Genomic DNA, 8,926 nt, shown 5'->3' on the forward strand with positions numbered 1-8,926 from the left:
TTCTAATTTCATTTAAGAAAAAATACCATGTTGGTGGAAATCTATAATTTATTTTCGTTTTACAAGATTCTTGTAATTTAGACGATAACAGAGGTGTTGGAGCGATGAGCGTAAAACGCCCTCTGGTGAGAGATTGAGATACCGATAGCAATCACGTGATAGGAAGAATTCGCATAATTGCACGTGCTTTTTTTCCGGATTCCGGAATGCCGTCAAATAAAAGTCTCCATTTACACATTATTGTCTATGCTACAAGATGGCCGACGAAGCGATCGAGAAATATTTCCTCGACTTAAAAAAACAAAGTTGAAGTTAACGTACGTTTTAAATCTTTACGGTTTTCGACATTGAAGAATCTTCATGAGAATCAAAATAGAAGTGATACTGAAGCCGAACATGAACATAATTTTGGTGAAACTACTCCTTGTCCAGTGTCCGCTGCAGCACCACGTGGGTACACCGGTATCGACTGTATAGACATTTTAAAGACCATGACCCTACAGATGTTAATTTGTATGACCGAAGAAGTAAAATTTTTGCAGAAAAGATTTTTTGTATGCTGTGTCCGTGCCAGATACATAAGGTGAATATTCACGACTTTAGTATATCGATCATGACCATGGTGCTTGTTTGTTTACGCACGTCTGGTACCAGTATATTTAGCTTCAATTAAACAATAAAATGCTTTCTTTGTTTGTCGTTACTGGAATGAACGGAAGCAGCTGTTGCTGAAAAAATACATAACCCGCGTAAGCAGGATATGTTAATTTTTTCTGCAATAGCTGCGACCGTTCATTCCAGTAACAACAAATAAAGAAAGCATTTTATTGTTTATATTTATATCTGTTTAAATAATCAATTAAAGTAGGATTAAAAAGATTAATTATTGTATTAATGAAGCGAACCGTTCATTCCAGTAACAACAAATAAAGAAAGCATTTTATTGTTTATATTTATATCTGTTTAAATAATCAATTAAAGTAGGATTAAAAAGATTAATTATTGTATTAATGATGCGAACGTCTTTATACGTTTCATTGATGGAACAGCCACTGATTAAGAAATCTGTACAGGCGACATGCCTACTGTAGTTTATGCAGTGATGAACGCAATGGGGTTTCTTAAGAAATAAAGAAGAAAATATTCAGTGGATGTAAATATTTACCAATAACCTACATAGATTTTTTTTTCCCTTTCTAAAGTCATAGTTTTATTTAGCTAAAAATTAAAACTTATTTCCTGGCCAGACTGTAACTTCTAGAATAGAAAAATAAAGCTGGACGTTTCTGGTGTCAGAACATGATAAAGGCCGGATAGGTAAAAAATGAAAAGTAATTATACTTATCTGTGCCTAACACACGAGGTGGTGTTTAGTTACTCAGATCAAAAAATGGAAAATACATATTTTGCTTAAATTTTTCAAATGCAGAAATGTATATACTTTCTCTGCTTTGGATGACGGATGCTTTTTAATTATTATCACCCGGCCTTTTATAAATGATGAAATGACAAGCAAATTATAAAAAGTTGCATTGAAAAAAAAAAAAGGAAACAACTTTAGGATCAAGTGAAAAAAAATTAGATCAGTCGTGTAGCAGGAAAAAAAAAAAACTATTTTTTTTTAGCCTTATGTAATATTTATGTACCTGTAATAAATTTATGTATGTATTTGTTTTATGCTCAAAAGGGCCCTGATTATAAACAGATATCATATTCATAGATTATAAAAGAAACATTTAATACTACAGGTGAAGCAAGCTATGAACTAGACAGTGTATTCAGCTTTCTCTGCTGAAATAATGTGACCAAATCAAGTGTTACCTGGAAAGAGGAATGTCAAGGGTGCTTTTTATATTAACTCCAAAATAGCCATTGGTTTGTATTTTTTCTTTCAATTTACACTTGCACATACATGTATATCAGGGAAAATACAGAAATATTTTTCAAGGGGGTGGTAAACAGGAGGTGTTTTATCATACATGTATTAAAAATTTTAATTTATGATTTTTAGTCCTTGTATTTTTAATTTGAACACCATAATGTACAAACAGTATTATTGTATACATATAGAAGCATTTTCTTAACAAAGTCAATAATTTCTCGAAGATCATATTAATATTTTAGGAAAGTTCAAGCCAGATCTGCGACAGCAAACTGAACATAAAGTGGCATACTTGTGTGTCAGGAAACGAGGAACAGTATGGCTGTACTGAGAATCTAACCGGGGATCCCTGCATCACTACTTACAAGTAGGTGTTCTATTGACTTAAACACATATATGGTTAATTATTTGTGTATAAACATATAAAAAGTCATGTTGTAAATTGAATTCAAAACTTAATAACCAAAATAATTGTAAAATGTAAAGATGTTTTCTAACTTGAATGAAATTGTTTCAACTAAAGCACTAAAGAATTGGTATGATAATATGAAGAAGTCAGTATTGTTAAAAAAACTTGTAATTGACATGGTTTTTTAATAATATTGACCTCTTCACATTATCATAGCTAAATTTGCAAAATAAATCAAAATTGTTAATAAATTCTATATCTTTTTTTTTTTAAATAGATCAATCTATTTACTTTATTTTATTTTCATCATGTTACAGATCCCATGGAAATATAGGATCCTTGGCTAATCAAGTGTCATCTGCAGTGTTACAAAAGAAATTGGATTTATATCAAAAAGGTAATTAGGGACAAACCTGAATTAAAAAAAATGGAATAAGATGTAAAAACAAAAGTATTTTAATTAAGGTCTTCCGTTTCAGACGGAAGACCTTATAGTGATTCTACTGTTTTTTCTTTTTATTATTATTAATTTTTTCCCTTTTTGTTTTGTCGATTTCTCAGAGATGACTGGATGGATTCAGATGAAATTTTCAGGGATTATAGAGAGTTAAAATAGTTTTCAAATGAGGTTTTCAGTTTTTCAAAATTCACTTCCGGTCGTCAGTTATGTCTGATTTCCGCTTTTTTCAAAAATGTTTTGTCTGAGTCATATCTCAGAAACAGTAAAAGATTACGACACCAAACGTATATGAGTAATAGATCTTGATTAGTAGGCAAAACCAATTGGGTTAACATCATTCGCCGTCACTTCCGGTCGTCACAGGAAGTGATAAAAAAAAATCTAAATTTTCAACTTTTTATTTTTTGAAGATTTTTTTGCATCACATTATAGCATCTTGTTTGTAGTTTCAAAATAAATCAGTCCCACCGGAAACAAAAAAGACAACTTCCGGTTATAAGAGAAAAACTGCATATTTTTAGTATTTTTCTCTCCCATAAATATTTTTCATACGTAATGTATTTGAAATGAATATTGGATATGTTATTCAGAAAGCTGATGTCTACAGTAACGTCAAATATCTTTGTAAAATTTACTTCCGGTAGCGTGATTTCCGGTCCTCAAAATGAGAAGTTATCATAGCTAGATCTCGTTAACGGTAAAAGATTAAGACACCAAACTTATCTAGAGTGATAGATCTTGATGAGTAGGCAAAATCAACGGTGATAAGATCGTCTGCCGACACTTCCGGTCGTCACAGGAAGTGATCCAAAAAATCGAAATTTGCAACTTTTTTCATGAGACTGTTTTAGCATCACATTATAGCATCTTATTTGTAGTTTTGAGATATTTCAGTACCACCGGAAACAAAAAAAGACAACTTCCGGTTATAAGAGGGAAACTACATGATTTGAGTATTTTTCTTTCCCATAAATATTTCTTATAGTTAAAGTATTTGTTATGATTTTTGGATATGTTATTCAGACTGCAAATGTCTACAGAAGTGTCAGACATCTTCGTAAAATTCACTTCCGGCCGCATGATTTCAATATGTCTTAAAAATTAGAAGTTATCATTGCTAGATATCGTAAATGGTGAGAGATTAAGACACCAAACTTAATTAAGTGATATATGGTGATAAGTAGGCAAACCCCGTTAGACAAAGATCGTCTGCTGTCACTTCCGGTCGTCACATGATGTGATCAAAGAAATCAAAAATTTCAACTTTTCTTCTATGAAACTTTTTTTGCATCACATTATATCATCTTATTTGTTGTTTCGAAATGCATCAGTCCCAAGGGAAACAAAAATATCAACTTCCGTTTAAAAGAGAAAAACTACATGATTTGAGTATTTTTCTTTCCCATGAATATATTTAATAATTAAAGTATTTGTAATGATTTTTAGATATGTTATTCAGACTGCAAATCTCTACAGTAATGTTTAATATCTCAGTAAAATTCACTTCCGGTCGCTGACTTCCTGTCCTCAAAATCAGAAGTTATCATTGCTAGATCTCGTTAATGGTAAGATATTAAGACACTAAACGAATAGTGATGGAAGACCATGATGAGTAGACAAATCCTTTAAGTTTAAGATCGTCCGTCGTCACTTCCGGTCGTCACAGGAAGTGATCCAAAAAATCGAAATTTGCAACTTTTTTTATGAAACTTTTTTTTGCATCGCATTATTGCATCTTATTTGTAGTTTCGAAATGTATCAGTCCCACCGGAAACAAAAATGTCAACTTCTGGTTTAAAGAGAAAAACTACATGATTTGAGTATTTTTCTTTCCCACAAATATTTCTTATTGTTAAAGTATTACAGATAAATAGAGAAGACCTTATTTGTTGCTGTAGCAACAAGAGTTTCTAGTTCCACATATAATAGTTAGGTTGATAGTTGTAAATGCATTGATGTGTCACTGACAGGTACATGTAGTTTTTTTATTTCCACAAAGACTTGATCCTTTGGTATCAACTCTTGAACAGTTTGTGCTGAGTCTTTGTATTTCACGTTTATTTATTTTCCTTTAACCCCATGGTCTTGGCCTTAGAATGTGGCCTACATTTAGAATAAAATATTTGATCTTTATCCTTGTACACCAGTTTGTTTAATTAAGACAGTTCATTAATCCAAATAATTTCCTTGGGAGCAAATGTGCCCAGATTAATGAGGCTTACTTTATATGCATTTAATTAAAAAAATTCATGACATTATATAAAAGAGTTATCTCAAAAGTGTCTTGTATTCATGTAGACATAGTCATACTATGTTTGCAGTGTAAGAAAGTAGAACATGTATTTTCACTCTTATTGTATTAAAATATTTTGTTCTTTTCAGAAAAAGAACTACCAGAAGGAGACAGTAAAGAGGAACGGACATATCACACCATAAGATTTGCTTCAAAATTGGAATATACAGAATGAATTTTGCTCACTGCAGATCCTTGTGAAAGAACACCTTTGTTGTATTGACTTAAAAACAACGGAATTACCAGGATCCTTGAACATGACGCAACTGGCTGCACACGATGGCAATTAAAAATGCATACATGTTTACATTGATCTTTGTTAGCCAACGAGGCAAACAGCAAAATAGCAATTTTATCCTATTGCCGTACATGTACTGAATGTATTCACTTTATTTTGTTGAACTACATCATGAATTTCAAAATTGTACAGTACTGTATCACATACAGGTTATGGTGGGATTCCTTTAACTGTTTGCAAAATCTATACTTTAAAGTTACAAATTATTACCTCTAATACATTGTTTTTTTTCTTTGTAAATTATACAATATTTTTGAATGTATGTTATGATAACCAAATCACCCAATTTTCCCCGCACTTTTTACCATGTATTTAGCATTTTTTTACCATGCTTTAGTGTATTAATATCTGACAACTATATAAATGATGACCAGGCAGTCTTCATTTAACAGTGTAATACATAACACATTTTTAGCTGAATAATTTTAAAACAAGGATAACATGCCATGGATTGATTCTGTGTTCAAAACTTCATAATCACTGGGTTTTCTTATTTATGTTGTATATGTATTTGGACTAAAAAAGGCATTGTTTAAAGAAAAGTGAAATTAATCATTCTATTGTTGTCAAAGGAAGATAATAAAACCAGTTTACTTATAATGCACAGAATTGGTCAAAACATATTGTCATTGATAATTCATCCAAGAATCATATGTATAATAAATCTGCAAAGTCAATTTGAATGATATCAAGGAAAGTTCTTATCTTTTTTTAGTTTTTTAATATAAGTGCAAAAAGGTCAACCAGGGCAACGTATATCTAGGTGTACATGTATAAATTGTTTTCTGTGATATAGAATGTAATTTAGAAGAATATTACTTGGAATTTTACTAATTTTCTTTGAAATATTTTGATTAATTCCATCTATGAAAGTCAATTTGAACGATAATGGGAAAACTTCTTATCTTTTTTAATATAAGTGCAAAAAGGTCAACCAGGGCAACGTATATCTAGGTGTACATGTATAAATTTTTTTTGTGATACAAAATGTAATTAAGAAGAATATTACAAAGAATTTACTCATTTTCTGTGAAATATTTTGATAAATTCTTGATAATCTCTCTTCATCACCATATTCTTCAAAATTGCATCCTTCTAAAGGAAGGGAGTAGGGTAGGGTGTAAGATAATAAACTTGTTCCAGGTTGAATTTAAACCCCATTATGTAGTATGATTTTTTTCTAAAATTTAAGACACTTATAGGCTAACTATTATATGCAATAAAAAAAGAAATTTGATGGGTAATTTTTTCACAGTGGAGGCAGAAGTGTGAGACTTTGTGCAATGGGTAGGCAATATTTTAACCTAATTTGACCATGAATCTTGGTAAATGTGATTCTGTTTTTTGCTTACAATGCTTGATAAATTTAATATTGATGTCAAATATTAATCCATACAGACAGATGTTTGAATTCATATAAGACAAATGATAATTGATAAAGCAATAAAAAATTTACAGCCCTTTTCATATCATATTCTTATATTATTTTACACTGATTTTCAGCTCTTCGGTGGTTGATGAAGGCTATATTGAAATTGTCAAATTTCTCTAAAACTAGCCCGATGACCTGCCTTGAATTTTTGATATGATTTAGAACAAGGACTCAACACAAACATATAAAAAATTCAGAAAAATTCAATGGGTAGTTTTTTTGTTGATAAGCTATCAATCTCTACCTTAAGAAAATATAGCAGAAATATTTGGTGGAAAATCTTTATCAAATAATTTTTTTTAAAATAAAGAAGGCTTCCAAAAATTTATATACTTCAGAAAAATAACGATTTCTAATTCAAAATAGCAAATATAAAAATTTTAAATTGGATGAATAATGAAGGGATATGAGCATTTGGACCTCCAGTATGGCGGCCAATGGGAAGTAACTCTTGGTCAGTCGAAAACTATCTATTGTTTAAATGAGAGAAGCTTATAATGTACTCCGATATGCAGGTTCTGAAAATCAGGGATTAACTTAATTATTGAACGTGTTTAAAAAGTCTCTGATTTCTCCAAATAAGTATATTTTTTTATCCACAACAATTAATTCTTCAAGCTTCTTCTTGTAAGTTAATTATATTTATAAAAAATAAGGAAAAATTAGTAAATCACTAAATCTCAAATAATTTTTCAGGAAATGCGAAGAAAAACACCTAAGTACTACATGTACTATGCATTATACATGTTATATGTAATTCAAATTTGATCAACAAACAAATTTTAAAAATAAAGATCATAGGCATCAAGGCTTTTGAAGAAATTGCACATTTTTAATACAGTCATACAAGGTGCTTAAAATTAAGGACATTCTATTATTCAACGCCTGGTTTTCAGAATTTTACCTGAGGATAGGACAACGAATTTGGCACAGCATCAAGGGGGGCAAATAACTGTTCTCCCACGAAGCATAATTTCATGTTATCGTTAAATATGGCGACGATAGAAAGTGTTACCAAATGTTGTAACAAAAATGTACACCATGAGTCGGAAATAATTTTATTTGTAAAATTTGCAATGCTTAAAATAAAGTACTGTAACCAAATTATGAAATTATATATTAACTAGTGCTAATTGTAACGGGAACCGTTACAGATGTTCCCCAAACGCTCCCCAATTCCTTTTTGGTGCCATATTCCCTGTAAGCTTCATTAAATAAGACAAACTCTGTGCATTTTTGACTTTAACAACGTTTTCTCAGAAGGATACCAATTATATTCAAATTTAAACATTGCACCCGTGCGCATGTGAATGCATGTGCGTTATGATAATATCATCTTGTCTACACTATCTACATATTTTAATATACAATATATTAAAGCATTCAGTCCAAAAGTATGAAAAATCACTCTTTCAAGTGTATTTTTCATTTCAATCGTTCCAAATGCACGCACGTGCGTGCACGTGCATGATGACCATACCTTCCTGTAGGAGTCCCTTAATCTATCTTTATTCTAAATCCAATCCTGTTTAACTGAAAAAGAGGGGAGTTATAGCCATTTCAGTTTTAAGCCAATCAGATTGCAGCAAACGTGCATGCGCCTGATTTCATGATTTTTTTCTATATCATATTGTAGGATATCCTAATGCATGACTATGTTTTAAATTTCAAAGCATTTCGTCAAAAAACAAAGGAGATATAGCCATTTAAAGTTTCAGCCAATCAGATTGCAGCACGCGGGCATGCGCATGCTTTCGTGAAAATTCTTATAGATCATGCTGTAGATCTTCATAATGTAGGTCTATGTTCAAAATTTCAAAGGATTATGACAAGAAACAAGAAAGATATTGAGACTTTAGTTTCAGCCAATCAGAGCGAAGCGCACGTGCATGCGCGTGAGATCTTACTTTTTTGACCATGTCATTTTGTCTGTGCTTCTAATATATATTTATAATATGAGTTTCAAAGCATTTCATCAATAATTTAAATAGTTACGTCTGTATCAATTATATTGGGCATTTCTCGTGTTACACGTGCGAGCTTTTGCAAGCACATGTGCATGCACATGCTTTCATGATAAATCTTATATTACAGGCTGTAGATCTTCCTAATGTATGACTATGTTCATTCAAATGATTTTATCAACAGACAA

General features: G+C 31.1%; 1 long non-coding RNA gene across 2 annotated transcripts; it reads left to right on the plus strand.

Annotated features, from left to right (window-relative positions):
• The first annotated feature begins 266 nt into the window (after positions 1-266).
• LOC134260649 (uncharacterized) lies at positions 267-2,666 on the plus strand. 2 transcript variants are annotated; one of them, XR_009990593.1, is made up of 4 exons: positions 267-311; positions 1,749-1,875; positions 2,125-2,249; positions 2,609-2,666. It is a non-coding gene; the product is annotated as an uncharacterized LOC134260649 (long non-coding RNA). The 2 variants fall into 2 exon arrangements; XR_009990592.1 differs by lacking the exon at positions 267-311 and having other exon boundaries at positions 1,649-1,875.
• The last annotated feature ends 6,260 nt before the right edge of the window (positions 2,667-8,926 follow it).

Source organism: Saccostrea cucullata, unplaced genomic scaffold (genome assembly GCF_032062105.1).
Source record: "Saccostrea cucullata isolate Sc308-1 unplaced genomic scaffold, CSIRO_AGI_Scuc_v1 ctg17977, whole genome shotgun sequence".
NCBI lineage: Eukaryota > Metazoa > Mollusca > Bivalvia > Ostreida > Ostreidae > Saccostrea > Saccostrea cuccullata.